The sequence below is a fragment of the Schistocerca nitens genome, chromosome 3 (assembly GCF_023898315.1).
Source record: "Schistocerca nitens isolate TAMUIC-IGC-003100 chromosome 3, iqSchNite1.1, whole genome shotgun sequence".
Lineage (NCBI taxonomy): Eukaryota > Metazoa > Arthropoda > Insecta > Orthoptera > Acrididae > Schistocerca > Schistocerca nitens.
This window is the reverse complement of record NC_064616.1, coordinates 820,179,058-820,201,661: the sequence shown is the minus strand read 5'-3', so window position 1 is coordinate 820,201,661 and position 22,604 is coordinate 820,179,058.

The following is a 22,604-nucleotide window of genomic DNA, read 5'->3' as shown; positions in this document are numbered from 1 at the left end:
TTTAGCTACTTTTGATTTGCTGAAGACATTTTAATGTTCGCCTCTAGTACAGGGAAACTTCAACAATGAATGGAGCAGCTTAATGCAGCTAATTCAAAAGTACGCTCGAAAATCAGTAACGACAAGGTAAAAAATACCATATAGTACATATAAATAAGAAAATAATAGAAATACACAACGATGTCTTAGAACCAGTTCATGACAACCTCTTAAAAAACACAATGGAAGAAATTAACACAAGGCGTGATAAGGCTATTCGTAAACTAAACAGGGTTTTCAAAACTACGTTCCATTGGAGATATGCATGATGGCAATTACTAGGAGATACACATAAACAAACTGATCAAGGAACCAAGTGGAGTTGACGGAGAGATTATGGCCTACATAAAAGGAGACAGTGAGGGAAAAGTGGGGGCGGAACGTGTAGCCAGACGCATGGATGTACCTACCAACGAAGTTACTTGGTGTGTTCCAAGATGCCATAAGCAATACAAGATGAAGACGACGACGTAATGGAAAATGGGTAGATCTCAGAAAATCCATAGAAGATTCATGGACTCGTACATCTGACGGCCGCAATGCATGTAAAAGTCAGTAGTAGGCCTTTATCGAGCAATGGATTTCAAATGGCTGATAACTATGATTTTTCCGCAAATTGTACTGCCCAGATATGTACCACGTTCTACTTGTTAACGAGATTACAGCAGTTAAATTTTATGATTTTAGTTTCTTTGTGCACCGATATTGCGTTCTTCGTGCCGTGTATGTAACAAACTGGTACTCAGATTGATTGAATGTATCGTCATTTCGCCATTGTCCCTATTCCGCCGCATTTTCACCTATGGTTATGTCCTGGCGACATACGAAACGGTTTCGTCTGTCGAAATCCATGTATAACAACAATTATCAGAAGACAAGTTGTCGTCAGTCCCACTCACAGAAGTTCAAGAAAGTCAGATAACAGCGACACGTTCACTGAAAAGAAGAAAAAAACAAAGATATCATATTCAGTCATTATGTTACACTTCAGATTGTTTCAGAGTCTTTGAATTACCAATAAAACTGGAACTAGTAGATTTAGTTTCAACATAATGTGTATTATTGACAGTCTTTAAGAAAGAAAGTCTTGAATAAACCTATATTAGAAGGTCTACGCTCAAAAGTGTTTACGTCCATGCTATAGTTCTGCTAGATTTCATAAGGGGAACGAGAAATTCACAACTGAAAGCTGAATCAGGTATTCCCATACCACCATAAATATTCTCAGCGGTCCTCGAGAGAGTTTTCAGATCCTTAAACTGAGAAAACGAAGAAGAAATGTGTGCTGATGCAACAAATCTGAATCATCATCGTTTTTCTGACAAATTGCACAGATTTCGTCTAACACAGATTAACTTCAACAACAAATGGATGAATTGAATAGTGTAAGTTCGAAAGAAGGTTAAAACGACTTGCATAAGACTATACTGGTGGATAACTAACAGATCTAAAAGAAAATAATTTATATTAACAATGAATCATTGGACCAATGGTTGATTTTTGAGGTGTTATTAGTATAAATCAAGGCAATGATTTGTTGCACAGGCAATGAACTAAACCGAACTGTAATAATTGCTTAAAGAGCTTCTGGTAATTATATAGAGACTCCTAAGTTAAAATTTTGAAGAATCTGAAAATAAATATTTACAGTCAGTATGTATTACCAATTTTTAGTTACAGCACTGATACATGGACTTAACAAAGCGAAAACCATCGAAAACTATGAGTTGCTCAGCGAGTAACGAAGAGATGCTCGTAGAGACTTCATTAAAAGAGACAGAATATCAAACAAATCAGAGAACGAACTGGGTGCAATACGTGATTATGAATGTAACGAAGATTAAATGGCGATAGGTTGGACTTGTACCAGGCGAATAGACAGCAGGTGTATGAAGGAGGTTCTTTGGTGGACTTCGGGAGAACACAAATGACCAAGAAGACGACCTAATGGTAGTGGGGAAGGTGACGTTAGAAAACATTCAAGAGTGACATATATGTGCATAGCTTTAAAGCTAGATGATATTTACCCTGTTGGATGACATATGACGGATGACATTAATGATGACGATCGTGATTGTCCCACAGCCGTGACTAAATGTTCGGAAATTTAAATCGTCCTGCCACTATTTTAATAGTGAACTGCGCTTTCTCCTGCGTCTCCTAATATTATTTGCGTATGCCAGCTTCCCCATCTCATCTTTTTGGTGGTTATATATCTCATTTTACTCCAGTTGTTACAAGTCACTATCTTTTTTACTCTATGGATATCCGTGGATAGCATCCTTTCATTTGAATATTAATGTTCCGATGCTTTATTAGATTTGTGTGTATTGAGGCATGGAGAATATCTGTTTTGTACACTAATCTGTGTAATAAATCCATCTCCCACTGAGAATGACTGTAATAAATACAAGCTTGTACGATTTTTAGAGCCGCTTATCAGGGAACAGTCATTATGATTGCAAATAGCGTGTGCGCACGTGGAACGAGCGATAACCTATCTTACGATGCAAAAATTGTCTGTGTCATAACAAGCTCACATACATAACAGCCGTAAAATGAAGTGAAAACGTGACTTAATGTCACCACACCACGGTGACAACGAAGGATGTCATAACAGCATGAGATTACAATAGGTGCAGACCAGTCTGCATCGAAGATTAGTCGGAGACTACCACAGAGCGGCTCCTGAGATTCATGCCATTGCGCCGGTTTCCTGAAATTGCAAATGACAGAGAGTGAAATATGGAGTGGCAAAATGTGATGTCTACGAGTAAAAGCCGCTTCAAGATGATGGTCATCTCGATGTTACATTACAATGTAGTGACACATTATAGGCAGCAGTAATTAGCAGCATCAAGAAACCAAAGCTAAATGCGAAAATTTGAGGCTATTTCCTTCTGGGCATTGGTTTACTTTCAGAAGATTGGGATATCGTCAGTAAAATCCAAGAAATCGATTGCGGACACTTAACGTTTGGTTTCTGACCTTAGCTTCCATTAACTTCGGGCAGAAAATCTGAAAACAGTTTCAAACCAATGCCTATACACGTATACTGAGTGCGAAATTCAGTACACCGAGCTGATATCTCTAGTAGCAACAACTGCTCAAAACGCGCTGTACATACAGTCGAACTGAGCTTGGATGACAAATAGCTACATGTTACTCCATGCTGATTCATTCCTGTGCCAGAATTCATCGTCGTAACGCCGGGCGATTGGTGGAGTGCCAGTCTCTCGACAATCCATAACCACATGTTTTTAGTGGGTGAGAGATATGGAGGAAGCGCTAACCAGGAAACAGTCGAACAACCTCTCTCTCGAGGTTGATCACGACTGCACGATCAACATGCAGTTTTGTGTTATTTCGTTAAAATATAAGTCACAGACATCGCAAAGGAAGGACGCAGCCACCACCCTAAAAAAAAAATTATATATATATATATATATATATATATATATATATATATATATATATATATATATATAGGGTGAGTCACCTAACATTACCGCTGGATATATTTCATAAACCACATCAAATACTGACGAATCGATTCCACAGACCGAACGTGTGGAGAGGGGCTAGTGTAATTGGTTAATACAAACCATAAAAAAATGCACGGTAGTATGTTTTTTAAAACAAACTGACGTTTTTTTAAATGGAACCCCGTTAGTTTTGTTAGCACATCTGAACATATAAACAAATACGTAATCAGTGCCGTTTGTTGCATTGTAAAATGTTAATTACATCCGGAGATATTGTAACATACAGTTAACGCTAGAGTACCACTCCTCCGTGTGTATCGGAGAGCACCGAATTACGTAGGTATCCAAAGGGAACGGTGATGGACCATAGGTACAGAAGAGACTGGATCAGCACATTACGTCCACATGCTAACGCCTTTTTATTGGTCATTTTCACTGACGCACCTGTACATTACCATCAGGGGTGAGGTATACGTACACACGTGGTTTCCGTTTTCAATTACGGAGTGGAATAGAGTGTGTCCCGACATGTCAGGCCAATAGATGTTCAATGTGGTGGCCATCATTTGCTGCACACAATTGCAGTCTCTGACGTAATGCATGTCGTACACGCCGCAGTACATCTGGTGTAATGTCGCCGCAGGCTGCCACAATACGTTGTTTCATATTCTCTGGGGTTGTAGGCACATCACGGTACACATTCTGCTCTAACGTACCCCACAGAAAGAAGTCCAGAGGTGTAAGATCAAGAGAACGGGCTGGCCAATTTATGCGTCCTCCACGTCCTATGAAAGGCCCGTCGAACATCCTGTCAAGGGTCAGCCTAGTGTTAATTGCGGAATGTGCAGATGTACCATCATGCTGATACCACATACGTCGACGCGTTTCCAGTGGTACATTTTCGAGCAACGTTGGCAGATCATTCTGTAGAAACGCGATGTATGTTGCAGCTGTTTGGGCCCTTGCAATGAAGTGATGACCAATGAGGTGGTCGCCAATGATTCCGCACCATATATTTACAGTCCACGGTCGCTGTCGCTCTACCTGTCTGAGCCAGCGAGGATTGTCCACGGACCAGTAATGCATGATCCGTAGATTCACTGCCCCGTGGTTTGTGAAACCCGCTTCATCGGTAAACAGGTAGAACTGCAACGCATTCTCTTTTAATGCCCATTGACAGAATTGCACTCGATGATTAAAGTCATCACCATGTAATTGCTGATGTAGCGACACATGAAACGGGTGAAAGCGGTGACGATGCAGTATGCGCATGACACTACTTTGACTCAGTCCACCGGCTCTCGCAATGTCCCGTGTACTCATGTGTGGGTTCATGGCAACAGCAGCTAACACACCAACTGCACCCGCTTCTCCTGTGACGGGCCTGTTACGGCCCCATTTGCGTGCTACGACCATACCTGTTGCATACAGTTGGCGGTAGATGTTTTGTTCTCTGTCCGGGTACCGTTCTGCATACACCCTGCAGGCTTCAGCTGCATTTCGTCGACACTCGCCATAGATGAGTATCATCTCCGCCTTTTCAGAGTTCGAATACACCATGGTCACAGTTCCTACAACACTACACTATCACAGACGTCTGGTAACACGGTGTACTGCAGCTGGTCTGCGTGCGGAGACGAATGCAGAATAACAATAGCAGCAAGCGCTACATGCGGACACTGCGACACCTAAACCAAACCACAACAGTGCACTACAGCCACACTCGTAAACACGGTCGTCATCGTAAACATGTCCCTGCAGATGCTGCTCGCCGGTCGTGGCCCGTGTTTGTTACAACACGCTACTGAACGTCGGAGGTGACAAGTGACAACATTAGGTTACAATATCTCCGGATGTAATTAACATTTTACAATGCAACAAACGGCACTGATTACGTATTTGTTTATATGTTCAGATGTGCTAACAAAACTAACGTGGTTCCATTTAAAAAAACGTAGGTTTGAGTTAAAAAACATACTTCCGTGCATGTTTGTATGGTTTGTATTAAACAATTACACTAGCCTCTCTCCTCACGTTCGGTCTGTGGAATCGGTTCGTCAGTATTTGATGTGGTTTACGAAATATATCCAGCGGTAACGTTAGGTGACTCACCCTATATATAGGGTATTTCAAAAATGACCGGTACATTTGAAACGGCAATAAAAACTAAACGAGCAGCGTAGAAATACACCGTTTGTTGCAATATGCTTGGGACAACAGTACATTTTCAGGCAGACAAACTTCCGAAATTACAGTAGTTACAATTTTCAACAACAGATGGCGCTGCGGTCTGGGAAACTCTATAGTACGATATTTTCCACATATCCACCATGCGTAGCAATAATATGGCGTAGTCTCTGAATGAAATTACCCGAAACCTTTGACAACGTGTCTGGCGGAATGGCTTCACATGCAGATGAGATGTACTGCTTCAGCTGTTCAATTGTTTCTGGATTCTGGCGGTACACCTGGTCTTTCAAGTGTCCCCACAGAAAGAAGTCACAGGGGTTCATGTCTGGCGAATAGGGAGGCCAATCCACGCCGCCTCCTGTATGTTTCGGATAGCCCAAAGCAATCACACGATCATCGAAATATTCATTCAGGAAATTAAAGACGTCGGCCGTGCGATGTGGCCGGGCACCATCTTGCATAAACCACGAGGTGTTCGCAGTGTCGTCTAAGGCTGTTTGTACCGTCACAAATTCACGAAGAATGTCCAGATAGCGTGATGCAGTAATCGTTTCGGATCTGGAAAATGGGCCAATGATTCCTTTGGAAGAAATGGCGGCCCAGACCAGTACTTTTTGAGGATGCAGGGACGATGGGACTGCAACATGGGGCTTTTCGGTTCACCATATGCGCCAGTTCTGTTTATTGACGAAGCCGTCCAGGTAGAAATAAGCTTCGTCAGTAAACCAAATGCTGCCCACATGCATATCGCCGTCATCAATCCTGTGCACTATATCGTTAGCGAATGTCTCTCGTGCAGCAATGGTAGCGGCGCTGAGGGGTTGCCGCGTTTGAATTTTGTATGGATAGAGGTGTAAACTCTGGCGCATGAGACGATACGTGGACGTTGGCGTCATTTGGACCGCAGCTGCAACACGGCGAACGGAAACCCGAGGCCGCTGTTGGATCACCTGCTGCACTAGCTGCGCGTTGCCCTCTGTGGTTGCCGTACGCGGTCGCCCTACCTTTCCAGCACGTTCATCCGTCACGTTCCCAGTCCGTTGAAATTTTTCAAACAGATCCTTTATTGTATCGCTTTTCGGTCCTTTGGTTACATTAAACCTCCGTTGAAAACTTCGTCTTGTTACAACAACACTGTGTTCTAGGCGGTGGAATTCCAACACCAGAAAAATCCTCTGTTCTAAGGAATAAACCATGTTGTCTACAGCACACTTGCACGTTGTGAACAGCACACGCTTACAGCAGAAAGACGACGTACAGAATGGCGCACCCACAGACTGCGTTGTCTTCTATATCTTTTACATCACTTGCAGCGCCATCTGTTGTTGAAGAATGTAACTACTGTAATTTCGAAAGTTTGTCCGCCCGAAAATGTACTGTTGTCCCAAGCATATTGCAACAAACGGTGTATTTCTATCGCTGCTCGTTTAGTTTTTATTGCCGTTTAAAATATACCGGTCATTTTTGAAACACCCTGTATATATATAGGGCGCTCCATTGACTTGGCCAAATATCTCACGAAATAAGCACCAAACGAAAAAACTACAAAGAACGAAACTCGTCTAGCTTGAAGGGGGAAACCAGATGGCGCTATGGTTGGCCCACTAGATGGCGCTGCCATAGGTCAAACGGATATCAACAGCGTTTTTTTAAATAGGAACCCTCATTCTTATTACATATTCGTGTAGTACGTAAAGAAATATGAATGTTTTAGTTGGACCACTTTTTCACTTTGTGATAGATGGCGCTGTAATAGTCACAAACGTATAAGTACGTGGTATCACGTAACATTAAGCCAGTGCGGACGGTATTTGCTTCGTGATGCATTAGCCGTGTTAAAATGGACCGTGTACCAATTGCGGAAAAGGTCGATATCGTGTTGATGTATGGCTATTGTGTTCAAAATGTCCAACGGGCGTGTGCTATGTATGCTGCTCGGTATCCTGGACGACATCATCCAAATGTCCGCACCATTCGCCGGATAGTTACGTTATTTAAGGAAACAGGAAGTGTTCAGCGACATGTGAAACATCAACCACGACTTGCAACAAATGATGATGCCCACGTAGGTGTTTTAGCTGCTGTCGCGGTTAATCCGCACATCAGTAGCAGACAAATTGCACAAGAATCGGGAATCTCAAAAACGTCGGTGTTGAGAATGTTACATCAACATCGACTGCACCCGTACCATATTTCTGTGCACCAGGAATTGCATAGCGACGACTTTGAACGTCGTGTACAGTTCTGCCACTGGGCACAAGAGAAATTACGGGACGATGACAGATTTTTTGCACGCGTTCTATTTAGCGACGAAGCGTCATTCACCAACAACGGTAACGTAAACCGGCATAATATGCACTATCAGGCAACGGAAAATACACGATGGCTGCGACAAGTGGAACATCAACGACCTTGGCGGGTTAATGTATGGTGCGGCATTATGGGAGGAAGAATAATTGGCCCCCATTCTATCGATGACAATCTAAATGGTGCAATGTATGCTGATTTTCTACGTAGTGTTCTAGCGATGCTACTACAAGGTGTTTCACTGCATGACAGAATGACGATGTACTTCCAACATGATGGATGTCCGGCACATAGCTCGCGTGCGTTTGAAGCGGTATTCAATAGCATATTTCATGACAGGTGGATTGGTCCCGCACGTTCACAGGATCTGGCGTCCCTGGATTTCTTTCTGTGGGGAAGTTGAAGGATATTTGCTATCGTGATCCACCGACAACGCCTGACAACATGCGCCAGCGCATTGTCAATGCATGCGCGAACATTACGGAAGGCGAACTACTCGCTGCTGAGAGGAATGTCGTTCATGTATTGCCAAATGCATTGAGGTTGACGGACATCATTTTTAACATTTATTGTATTAATGTGGTATTTACAGGTAATCACGCTGCAACCGCATGTGTTCTCAGAAATGTTAAGTTCACAAAGGTACGTGTATCACATTGGAATAACCGAAATAAAATGTTCAAACGTACCTACGTTCTGTATTTTCATTTAAAAAACCTACCTGTTACCAACTGTTCGCCTAAAATTGTGATCCATATGTTTGTGACTATTACAGCGCCATTTATCACACCATCTACCACAAAGCGAAAAAAGTGGTCCAACTAAAACATTCATATTTCTTTACGTACTACACGAATATGTAATAAAAATTAGCGTTCCTATTAAGAAAACGCAGTTGATATCCGTTTGACCTATGGTAGCGCCATCTAGCGGGCGAACAACAGCACCATCTGGTTTCCCCCTCCAAGCTAGACAAGTTTCGTTCTTTGTAGTTTTTTCGTTTGATGCTTATTTCATGAGATATTTGGCCCGGTCACGATCAATGGACCACCCTGTATATATAGGATTATTATAATTAAAGTTAACTTAAACATACAAAACGCTGTAGAAATAACAGCACTGGTCAAAATGACGTCAAATTGCAATTTATCGGAGAAGGGGGAAAACGTATAGCAGAAGAGAAAAAATTGTGTGAAAAGTGATCCATAGATGGCGCTGTATGTGTCAGAATGCGTAAATGAGAACGCTTGTGATGCACACCATCCACTGAAGTTGGTATAAACACGCCGGCTACACGGCTTTCCCCCCTTTGGCGTCTGCGACGTTCGCCATGACTCTCTCTGCTTGTAAAGCTGTGTTACAAGAATGATGACTATGCACACGGCACTGTGCAGAAGTTACGGACACTAAAGGGTTTGAAAACAGGCATTGGTCCGATGAATGCCGTGGGTCTGAAGAAAATGATTCGGAAGTTCGAAAAGACGGGTTCCTTTGGCGCGCAACCTGGTGGAGGGAGGAAACGAATTGATTCGACGTCAGTGGAAGCAGTGGCCACACCACAGAGAGAGGAGACGAGTGGTGGTGTGCAAACGTGTAGTGCACGGAGAACTGCCCGGTGATCACGGTGCATAAAATCCTACGAAACATCTTTCTCTGCTGTCCATTCAAAATTACCCATGTGTATGAGTTGCTTCCTGTCGACCTGCCAGCAAGAGAGACCTTTGCTTTAGAATTTCTTGCTCGCGTGGAAGTGGACAATAATTTTCAGTGTAAGATTTTGTGGACAGAGATAGCCCAGTTCCATCTGACAGGATATGTCTATACACAGAATTGTCGAATATGGGCAGCTGAATGTCCACACGCAAATCAGACAGTACCACTTCATCCTGAAAAGGTCACTGTGTGGCATCATTATCATAGGGCCATATTTTTTCGAAGAGACAGGTACTTCCGGTCCTGTTACCTCTATCGTCACTGGTAAGCGCTTTGAGTGTCTTTCGCGTAACCACGTCATTCCAGCTCTCCTACAGCGTGGATGTGTGGATGGGATAATTTTTACGCAAGATGGGGCACCTCCGTACATTGTAAATCCAGTTAAGCAGCTGCTAAAGCGCCATTTCTGAAATGCTAGAATTATCAGCCTCCATTTACCTATAGCCTAGCCGTCCCTATCACCTGATCTTAATCCGTGTGACTTCTAGCTGTAGGGCTATCTGAAAGATGTTGTGTTCAGTGTTCCGATTGCAAACTTAGCTGCATTGAAGGCACGCGTTGAGCAACACATTCTGAACGTGACCCCGGAAACACTTCGATCAGTTGTAGAACATGCTGTTTCTCGATTTCAACTTGTTCCAGAAAACGGTGGACAGCATGTTGAACATATTTTGTGCAAGTCACACGGAAATTTATAATCCGATTTTATTTTGATTGATACTTTTTATGCAGTTTTTGGCCTCAGGACAATTAGAAATCGATGTGAGTGATGCTTTATATGCGATTTTTAGCCTCGAGACAATTAAAGACTGATTTTTCCCATGCGATTGACGTGGTGGATGGGCTTACGTAACTAACAGTATCACACCTGTGCACCCATGCACGCTGAGTAGTAAAGTTTGTTTATCCTCAGACGTACACCTTAGGCATTGTTGTATGACTCATTTGTCAATTTTAGTCGACTACTTGTAAATTATAATACTTACGGCGCCATCTATTGCTACATTTTGAAATTATTTATTTTGCTTCTGCCATACGTTTTCCTCCTTCTCCGACAATATTCTGTTGCAATTTAACGTCATTCTGACCAGTGCTGTCATTTCTACAGCGGTTTGAAAGTTTAACTTTAATTATAAATTATAAATTATAATCACCCTTTATATATACTGACAATATTTCCGGTTAAGCGGACGACAGCCGATCGTGTTGAGATCTCAGTGGCGCCCTATAGCATCATGCCAGATGCTCGGAAAAAAATTTGTGGCAAGGACTATGCGACCAAACCGGTGAGGTCATCGGTTCCTAGGCTTACACACTACTTAAACTAACTTACGCTAAGGACCACACAGACACCCATGAACGAGGGAGGACTCAAACCTCCGACAGAGGGAGCCGCGCGAACCGTGACAAGGCGCCCAGATGCTCGGTTCATATGACGAAGGCAAAAGTAGTGTAGTAACGCTTGATCTGTTCGGAGCATCCAGATACGGATACTTCTGTTGTTAAATGGGAACCGTCTCAGGAGACGACATGGTGCGACTGTAGCGTCCATTGTTGTCGTAGAGCTCACTAGTGTCAGCGCTTCTCCTTTTGCTGATGCCTGTAGGGGAGCAGCTACAGTGGTCGCTATGTGAGCAGTCCACTTTAGAAATCGTCACACTGACCATGTGGATACTGGTTGTGCAGCAAACAGATCCATATCCTGACTACAGTCACGTGACGAAGTTGTACGATCCTGCACGGCCGAAAGAATCCTTTGTGTGTCCTCTCGTATTCTAGTCTCGTGGAGCCGTTGAGATTGGCATAGCGTCGAGTGTGACCGTACTGAAAAAAAAATGGCTCTGAGCACTATGGGACTTAACAGCTATGGTCATGAGTCCCCTAGAACTTAGAATTACTTAAACCTAACTAACCTAAGGACAACATACAACACCCAGTCATCACGAGGCACAGAAAATCCCTGACCCCGCCGGGAATCGAACCCGGGACCAGGTGCTCGGGAAGCGAGAACGCTACCGCGAGACCACGAGCTGCGGACTGACCGTATTGAAACCATATGTTCTATATTCGCATAATAGTTATTGCATCAGTACCAACGCGAGAGCAATATCGCAGAACGTTGAGCAACTGCCTCTATTGTTCACGATCGGATCCTGACACGCACTGGTAGGCGTTTCTCCTCTCACACCAGGTATTACACGATCTGCTCAGACGCAATTAACATTCGAACGCGATTTCTGAATGACAAATTCACATCGTTATCTTTACTTAAATACAGATTAAATGCTGTTACTCCGACCTTCTTTGTGCGGTTGTGTAGGAAAACTAATCATTTGGATATATATTGTACACTTACAGGAAATTTGATGTTTGTTCCAACCGGTTTTATGATGCTTTAGTTTTGTTGGCCACCAGCGTGTAATGCGTTGAGGCACTTGCCAGGTGCCTGTGCGGTCATACGCTTATGCCTAAAGTACAGTATACGAGGGTTGGAACTTTAATACTGGCAACTATTAATTTACAACTCGCACAAAAAAATACGTGTTTCAAAAGTTTTACTGACCTTCAAAGTAGTCACCAACATGGTGTATAACCCGTTGTCAGCGATGTGGAAGTCGTAGGATATTCTTAGCAGTGCCAGTTGTGTTGACAGGATAAGAGTATCCTACGACTTCCACATCGCTGACAACGGGTTATACGTCATGCTGGTGACTTCTTTGAAGGTCAGTAAAACTTTGAAACATATATCTATTTTATACGAGCTGTAAATAAATACACTCCTGGAAATGGAAAAAAGAACACATTGACACCGGTGTGTCAGACCCACCATACTTGCTCCGGACACTGCGAGAGGGCTGTACAAGCAATGATCACACGCACGGCACAGCGGACACACCAGGAACCGCGGTGTGGCCGTCGAATGGCGCTAGCTGCGCAGAATTTGTGCACCGCCGCCGTCAGTGTCAGCCAGTTTGCCGTGGCATACGGAGCTCCATCGCAGTCTTTAACACTGGTAGCATGCCGCGACAGCGTGGACGTCAACCGTATGTGCAGTTGACGGACTTTGAGCGAGGGCGTATAGTGGGCATGTGGGAGGCCGGGTGGACGTACCGCCGAATTGCTCAACACGTGGGGCGTAAGGTCTCCACAGTACATCGATGTTGTCGCCAGTGGTCGGCGGAAGGTGCACGTGCCCGTCGACCTGGGACCGGACCGCAGCGACGCACGGATGCACGCCAAGACCGTAGGATCCTACGCAGTGCCGTAGGGGACCGCACCGCCACTTCCCAGCAAATTAGGGACACTGTTGCTCCTGGGGTATCGGCGAGGACCATTCGCAACCGTCTCCAAGAAGCTGGGCTACGGTCCCGCACACCGTTAGGCCGTCTTCCGCTCACGCCCCAACATCGTGCAGCCCGCCTCCAGTGGTGTCGCGACAGGCGTGAATGGAGGGACGAATGGAGACGTGTCGTCTTCAGCGATGAGAGTCGCTTCTGCCTTGGTGCCAATGATGGTCGTATGCGTGTTTGGCGCCGTGCAGGTGAGCGCCACAATCAGGACTGCATACGACCGAGGCACACAGGGCCAACACCCGGCATCATGGTGTGGGAGCGATCTCCTACACTGGCCGTACACCACTGGTGATCGTCGAGGGGACACTGAATAGTGCACAGTACATCCAAACCGTCATCGAACCCATCGTTCTACCATTCCTAGACCGGCAAGGGAACTTGCTGTTCCAACAGGACAATGCACGTCCGCATGTATCCCGTGCCACCCAACATGCTCTAGAAGGTGTAAGTCAACTACCCTGGCCAGCAAGATCTCCGGATCTGTCCCCCATTGAGCATGTTTGGGACTGGATGAAGCGTCGTCTCACGCGGTCTGCACATCCAGCACGAACGCTGGTCCAACTGAGGCGCCAGGTGGAAATGGCATGGCAAGCCGTTCCACAGGACTACATCCAGCATCTCTACGATCGTCTCCATGGGAGAATAGCAGCCTGCATTGCTGCGAAAGGTGGATATACACTGTACTAGTGCCGACATTGTGCATGCTCTGTTGCCTGTGTCTATGTGCCTGTGGTTCTGTCAGTGTGATCATGTGATGTATCTGACCCCAGGAATGTGTCAATAAAGTTTCCCCTTCCTGGGACAATGAATTCACGGTGTTCTTATTTCAATTTCCGGGAGTGTAGTTGCCACTATTAAAGTTCCAACCCTCGTACATGGGGGCTATGTCCGCCACGATAGCTTAGTGGTCAGCGTGACGGATTGTCGCCGTATGGGCCCGGTTCGATTCCCGGCTGAGTCGGAGATTTTCTCCGTTCACGGACTAAGTGTTGTGTTGTCTTCATCATCATATCATCCCCATCCGGCGCGCAGGTCGCCCAATGTGACATCGAATGTAATAAGACCTGCACCAAGGCAGCCGGACCTGCCCTGTAAGGAGCCTCCCGGCCAATGACGCCAAACGCTCATTTCCATTTACATGGGAGCTATAATTTAACTTCCGCTACATGAAAACACGAGTGATCCTACAACACTGAAACTTTGTAGAAATATATGTAAGGACATGCAAAACAGAAGTACCGGATATGTCAATGAAAGAAACAAATTTTAATTAATAATATGAAAGGGTGATGTTCGTTAAATGCGTACTACGTTGAGTACCAGGTTACAAATGTTGCTCCATGTGACGACCATCTGCAGACACGAAAGCCTGGAATAGCACTAGAGAAACAATTTTACAATTGTTCGCTGCACTTTCCGAGCAGCGGGAAGTGGACTGTTCAGCTGCCGTAACACAGCTCGTGCACTGCTTCAAGATCACACACTGCGTACAGTATTCTCAGCCATGGCAACTGTAACTTCTTCAATAATTTGTGGCGCAATCTGCTTTCGGTCTCTCCCGGGAGCAATTCGCTAAACGCTGATTAATTTGAACCTCTGAATCATGTTCTTCAACCGCGGTGCGGAAAGAGGACCTCTCCGTAATACTTTAATGCATCGATGCTGGAGAAGAGCAGCAGCTCTATTGCTGCTTTTTTTGTTGATAAAACAGCTTTACGAGTACTAACCGACCGCAGTATAATTTCACCTGAGAGTGAGGCGCTTCGGTCGGATTAACGTGAGTTTTCATCTTGATATTTCACTAGGAGACGCTGAACCACTTCATAGTATATGAACAACGGTCTTGAAAGGATTCACAATGCGATACGCTTTCGTTGGTCACCGCACAACTTGTTTACTGTAACGTCGCCGGATTTTTCCGACAATGGCCACGGGTGAAAATGGTTCAAATGGCTTTGAACGCTATGGGACTTAACATCTGAGGTCATCAGTCCCCTAGAACTTAGAACTACTTAAACCTAACTAACATAAGGACATTACACACATCCATGCCCGAGGCAGGATTCGAACCTGCGACCGTAGCGGTCGCTTGGTTCCAGACTGAAGCGCCTAGAACCGCTCGGCCAGCCACGGATGACCAATTGCAGTAATATCTTGGTTTGGTACTAAGGTCCTGCTCATCTTCTCCACACTCGTGTTGAGAGTCCGCATCTGTAATGCACTCTGATGTTTCTGTTTCAACCCTCCGTTGCCGTGACAATAACGATGCATAATGGCACGTCACTGGGCTACACTACTAACTATGCAAAACATGCAGCGCACAATCTTAGCGTCATTCCTACACTGAAGTACCAAAGAAACTAGTGTAGGCATGCATATTCAAATATAGAGATATGCAAACATTTAGAACACGGCGCTGCGGTCGGGAATGCCAAATAAGACAATAAGTGTCTGGTGCAGTTGTTACATCGCTTACTGATGCTATAATGACAGATTATCATGATTTAAGTGAGTTTGAACATGGTGTTATACACGGCTCACGAGCGATGGGACATAGCGTCTCAGAGATAGCGATGCAGTGGGGATTTTCCCGTACGACCATTTCACGAGTGCACCATAAATATCAGGAATCCGGTAAAACATGAAATCTTCGACATCGCTGCGGCCGGAAAAAGATCCTGCAAGAACGGGACCAACGATAAATGAAGAGAATAGTTCAACGTAACAGAAGTGCAATCCTTCCACAAATTATTGCAGTTTTCAATCCTGGGCCATCAACAATTGTCAGCGTGCGAACTATTCAACGAAACATCATCGATATGGGCTGTTGGAGCCGAAGGCTCACTCATATAACCTCGATGACTACACAAGACAGCCGGCCGCTGTGGCCGAGCGGTTCTAGGCGCTTCAGTCCGGAACCGCGCTGCTGCTGCGGTCGCAGGTTCGAATCCTGCCTCGGGTATGGATGTGTGTGATGTCCTTAGGTTTAAGTAGTTCTAAGTCCAGGGGACTGATGACCTCAGATGTTAAGTCCCATAGTGCTCAGAGCCATTTGAACCATTTTTGATTACACGAAAATAAGCTTTACGCCTCGCTTGGGCTCGTCAACACTGACATTCGACTGTTGATGACTGGAAACATGTTGCCTGATCGGACAAGTCTCGTTTCTAATTTTATCGAGCAGTTGGACGTGTACGGGTGTGGAGAAAACCTCATGAATCCATGGACCCCGCATGTCAGCAGGGGACCCTTCAAGCTTGTGGAGGCTCTGTAGTGGTCTGGGGCGTGTGAAATTGGAGTGATATGGGACCCCTGATACTTTAGATACGACTCTGACAGGTGACACGTACGTAAGCATCCTGTCTGATTACCTGCATCCATTTATGTCCGTTGTGCGTTCCTACGGAATTGGGCAAGTCCAGCAGGACAATGCGGCATCCCACACGTCCAGAATTGCTACAGAGTGGCTCCAGGAACACTCTTTTGAGTTGAAACACTTCCGCTGGCCACGAAACTCCCCAGACATAAACATTATTGAGCATGTCTGGGATGCTTGGCAACGTGCTCTTCGGAAGAGAGCTCCACCCCTTCGTACTCTTATGGATTTACGGACAGCCCTGCAGGATTCATGGTGTCAATTATACTCCAGAACTACATTAGACATAAGTGGAGTCCATACCACGCCGTGTTGCGGCACTTCTGCGTGCCCGCGGGGGCCCTACACGATATTAGGCAGGTGTACAAGTTTCTTTGGCTCTTCAGTGTATAAACTTGGGTACCCATAAGGCAAATAGTTTTCCGTCTACATTGACTCAAGTAGCGAAAGTTTAATTCATACCACACCGTATGTTGATCGATGTTTTTCATTATCGAATAAAACTGAGTTTTGCAGCTCCAAAAGATAATTTTGGAAAATTGTGGAACAAATCGCATATATTAATTTCTCAGAGGGCTCTCCGATATTACAAAGTTATCTGAAGTTTTATCCATAACACTGTGTACATTGTAGTACAGTGAAATGGAGTGTATGGGCGTTGATTTTGTTGAGAATAACACCTCAAGGTGTGAAGCAACGCTGTAGCACCCGATAAGCATGAATCTTCCGACACTTAGCACCTCAAAGCTAATTTCACCAATCGTGGCCAATGTGACCTGTTATTCTCATCCAAAGAATTCATAAAATGTGTATTATATAGTATGTGTACGTAAATATGGTATACAAGATGGTTCAAAATTGGTTCAAATGGCTCTGAGCACTATGGGACTTAACATCCCCTAGAACTACTTAAACCTAAGTAACCTAAGGACATCACACACATCCATGCCCGAGGCAGGATTCGAACCTGCGACCGTAGCGGTCGCGCGGATCCAGACCGTAGCGCCTAGAACCGCTCGGCCACTCCGGCCGGCGGTATACAAGAGGACATTAATATTCCTTTGCATTAAAAATACACACACTCGAAATTATTTGCAAAGGTGCAAACTACGGAGTGCACACACTTTAATCAATATGTAAACGTCACTACTGATATTCGGATTTAGGTTATGACATGTTCGATATGCCTGCCATCACTGGTGATGATGTGGCGGGGAAGAATAGTGAAATTGTGCGTGACCCGCTGAAGTGTTGCAAAATCGATGCTGTCGATGACCTCCTGAATGATTGTTTTCAGTTCAACAGTGGTTTAGGAGTTATTACTATACACCTTATCTTTAATATAGCCCCACAAAAAGGAGTCGCATGTGTTCAGATCCGGAGAACATAGCGGCCAATCGAGGACCATGTCAGTGGCCTCTGGGTACCCCACAGCCAGAATGCGGTTCCCAAAGTGCTACTCCAGGACATCAAACACACTCCTGCCTCGATGGGGTCGATTTCCGTCTTACTTGAACCACATCTTTTAGAAATCAGGATCACTTTGGATAATGGGGATGCAATCATAAATCATTCACGTACCGTTCGGTAGTCATCATGCCATCAAGGAATATCCCACCGATTATTCTGTCCTTGGACATTACACACCACACATTACCTGTTGAGGGCAAATTGTGGGTTCTTAGTTCCCCAAATGCGCTAATTTCGCTTTTTGACGAAACCATCCAAATGAAAGTGGCCTTCGTTGCAAAACCAAACCAAACACTGCACACTAGTTTCCATCATGCCCCGCCGCCATCGTGCAGTTTGAAAGTCCTAGCGCCAAAAGTTCAGAAGTTATGACGACTTTATTTCATATAGTTCAATAACTGGCACCCTGTACTTACTGCGTAATTTCTAATACGGCATCGTAGATAGCAAACAATCCTTTAGGTGACAGCCCTACAAAAAGGGTGCAAAGAAAGAGAAAAATATCACTGCAAATGAGTTTGCACTTAGGATCCGTACTCGTGTAAAGGCGAACTGTGAACTGAGACAGTGGCATAGTAGCTACGAAAGATAATATCGTTCTATTCATCATCGTGTGTCATTCGTAATATAGGTATTACTGCGAGTTATAAACGTCCGAGTGTCGTCAGAGGCGTTGTGTGATTTCAGACGAATCCTTGTAGCCAGCAACGTCGCCTGACGGGAATGCGAAATGAACCTGGAGCGAGAAACGCAGTTAAGCGGAAATTCCACGGTGCAGGATCGTTACTGGAACGACAGTCTGGAGCGTCCGCGCAGATGTTCCTGATATTCTGCTGGGAGACAGTTCTGGGCTGGAAAACGTAACACGGTAGGCGACGTGCGTTATAGCCAAGTCTGACGGAGTACAAACGACAGTTTAAAAAGGACTGTCCTTCGAATTTCTGGACGTTCTCCGTATTCACATCTGGATTTGGAACAATTTGCCTCAGTGATTTCAGTTAAATGCTCGAATATGTAGTCAAGCGACTCAGCTAGTGCTCAAGTGGTCAAGCCATTGATATCAGCATCCTGCATTACCAAAGTGTCTTATTACATATTTTCAGTCTCTGATTGCACAAATTCTTTAATATCCAATTTCGACTTCTTAGCTAGTATCATTTGAATACGTTGCATAGTAACTTGTCGAACTCGACATGTAAACGTTAAGTAGTTTCTCACAGTATACACTGTTACGGCCTATTCTTAGCGAAATCTCCGTCTGATGTCAAACATGTGCCAATGGAAAAGTTTGTCGCACTACGGTATCCACTAACCAAGTAACTAACACTGACAGAAAGAGGTTCATGCCACTGATTTGTTTGCACAAAACGTAGAGCTTTGGTCTTAAATGCCGAAGTCGAAAATATTCCTGTGCCAGTAAGAGATTGCTGCTTAAAAACTGTAAAGTTCGTCGATTCCTGAAATTACTCTTCTTTCGTTATCCGTAGTCACCTCCGAACTGGTAAGTAATGTGGATACACGAAATCAACTCAGCGAAAGAAATCTGTTGACACGAAGGTAGGAAATCGGTGTCCCTAGAAGCGTAACTCACAGCTACCAGTTGCGTTGGCATTACGCCACTGGATCCAATGGGCAATGCGATGCCAATAAATACTAAAACGTCTCTTCACGTGAGTTATTTCTTAAATCATATTAGAAACGTTAACACGGAAAAACTAAGAAGAAAAGCACATTACTTCAGTCATTTGTCTCACAGTGACTTCGTTATATCTATAGCCACTGACTCAAAAATCACAAGAATGTATTTTGCTTTTTGTAAACGGAAGAGTGATAAAGTTATAAGTAAAGGGAAAGTAAACACTATGATCGTGGGAATGTGATCAACATGTCGCCAATCCGTCTAGCCTTTTCTACCAATATATGAATCCTCACAAGGAGTGAGTGGAAACCGAAGCAGGACTTCCTGCCTCAAATAAAAAAAAAAAGAGGATGTACCGAAAATCTAAGAAGAGCTCTTCTGTACCCAAAGTAGCGACGCAACCCGTTTAGCGAACGAAACGTCACTTTATCATATGAAGTGATATGTTTGTTATGTATTTGTATAAGCTGTGGAAATGCTTATCTTGACAGATTTAATACGTAATTGTGAACCGTGGGCGACCTTTAGACAAACGAGGTACAGTTCACGTAACACTCTTGGCAATGTAGTTTCCAGCTGTTATCAACAGTCGACTTGCTTCTTCCGAATTAAAACAGCCCACCTCATTATCCCAAATCTTCGGCACTAATCTATAGATCCTACTTCTGTTCCAAATAATGTTATTAAGTTTGTTACGACAGTTTCTCAGGAAACAATTCGTTGTTGAAAATTTCGTTGCGTAAACATCGTTAGGAAGTTAAGACGAGAAAGCCATTTAATACTGGTAACAAAAGGGGAGACATTTTTCACTGTTTTCTATTTAACACGACTACTTTGTTACTGAAAATTATCATTAAGGTGTTATTCGTGAGTTATTCATTGCTCCAGCATCAAGGAGTACGTGTTTTCTAGTCAAATCCTGTATCAGACTTTATTGCTTCACATGCGAAATTAGTAAAACCTCTTTGACTTCAGCAGCGAGAGGCTCACTGCATTAAAAGAGTTCTCCGCACTATATAAATATGTTATAATATTTTAGTGGCAAAGAATGTTAATACTGCGGCCTTTCAGGGTCTAAAACGTGTTGTTTTGAGATAAGTCTAAAGGTTCTATTTTCTTCATTATAACACTTTTATTATTTGGGAACATCACATTTCAAACTTTGGTTTGAGGTACACTCGAATATATTTCCAGTTTACATAGTAACAGTCCCGTTTATTAATGCAACTCTGAAATGCTTTTCAGATGAAAAGTGCAGCTCCGAACATTACTACGCAATATGACTGCCTCATTATTGCAGAAACCATCTGGAGTCGAATCTTTAGTTATCGGTCCTAGGACACCAAGTAACAAAAGGGAAAACGTCTCTATCATATGACACTTACGATTCAGCTCTATGTACAGGTCCCCTTCACAGCAGCTTCTTGTTATTCGCTTTCCGACTGATGATCACATTACAGAGGACTGATATATCAGTTAAGAGGCATGACATTTCTCTACCTCGCATCACACAATTATGGGTTTGCCACTGCAGTAGATCGACGTATGTGTCACTCGTTGAATATTCTGTTGTCAGTGCGCTTTTTGTATGTTACTACATTTTTTGGGGAAGATCAGCTGCTGCAAGTGATCTGCATATTTGTCATTGAAGATATGGACACTCCTTATCGAGCCTCTGTAAACAATAGGCGCTCTGGTATCGTGTGGTCAACAACTACGGAATAGCTGTGCAACTGGGTTTTTGAATAATTTACATAATTAAATTCTAGTAACCAAATTAATGAAAACGCTTTTTACTGACTGCTTTAATTCCATTTGAAGCACAAGATGTGTGGCCGCCTCCCAGCTGCGGACCTCTGCTAATGCACCATCTCTCCCGAAAGAGAAGTGGCAGACACGTGTTGCGCGGGGCACTGGATCAGTATGCAAGTCAAGCGGCTCGTAAATAAACCACATAATGTGTGCCAACCTAGTGTTCAGTTCTCAACGTTCGACGAGGATAGCTTCCGATGTTCATATCTTGTTGAACGCTTCCGAATATTCGGAAACCATCTCCACATTATTGGGTAGTCTCGTTAAAGTTGTCTCGAAATGACTAGCCTATTCGTATTTCTCTCACTGGCGACATCATGTCGAGAGCCGTTCACCCACTCAAGTAATTTGTGAAATTCTGACACCAATACATGAGAAAAGTACTTACTGCAGTGGCGGATGAAATAATAAATGACTCTTAGTACAAGCTTATCTGGTGATAAATCTTCTGGTCGATCAAAGTGTATTATGAAAGCTCGGAAGAAGCGCTAAAATAACGTACTGACTTACTAAGTATGTATTACCGTTAACTATCATTTTGCGGAAGGCTTATCGCAATAGACGGATTATCGAGAGTTGCTACGGGGAGAAAGGCATTGATTGTTATATGAACCCTATTGCAGGAATATCCTTTCCAGTGTTTCATGTATCTATGAGGGTGTTCCATTTACCTGATGACTGCAAGCGCGGCGTTGTGTTTGCGGATTGTCATCGAACAGTGGAACGAACATCACGAGTGTAACTTTGAAGTCTGCATACGGAACCGTGGCAAGACCAAATTATTGCGCCTTCACAACGAGTATTTTTTTACGATTGGTATGTGCGTAGGAAGTCGGCTCGTATAGTTTGAAAAGAACTTTGCAAGAGTTCGAATTCCTAGCCGTGATGGAATTCACAAATTAATAAATAAATTTGGTGGAATGCGAAGTGTTCGTGATAAGAAGCGTAAACGACAACATACAGTGCCCTCGGAAGCTCATCTCGATGTATCGCATATTGCCTTGAAAACTCCCCTAAAAATTCACTTAGATATCTTTCAAGGCAAAGGCAAATATCTTGCACCTCTGTACAAGGAGCTAATAAGTTACTTGGTCTAGGGCCCTATAATGTAGCAGTCGTGCAAGAACTTAAACCTGCTGATCCTGTGAACAGAGTTAGGATTTGCAAATGGGTTTTGAAACAACTGCATGGTGTTAAAATACATCCTCACCTAATTCTGT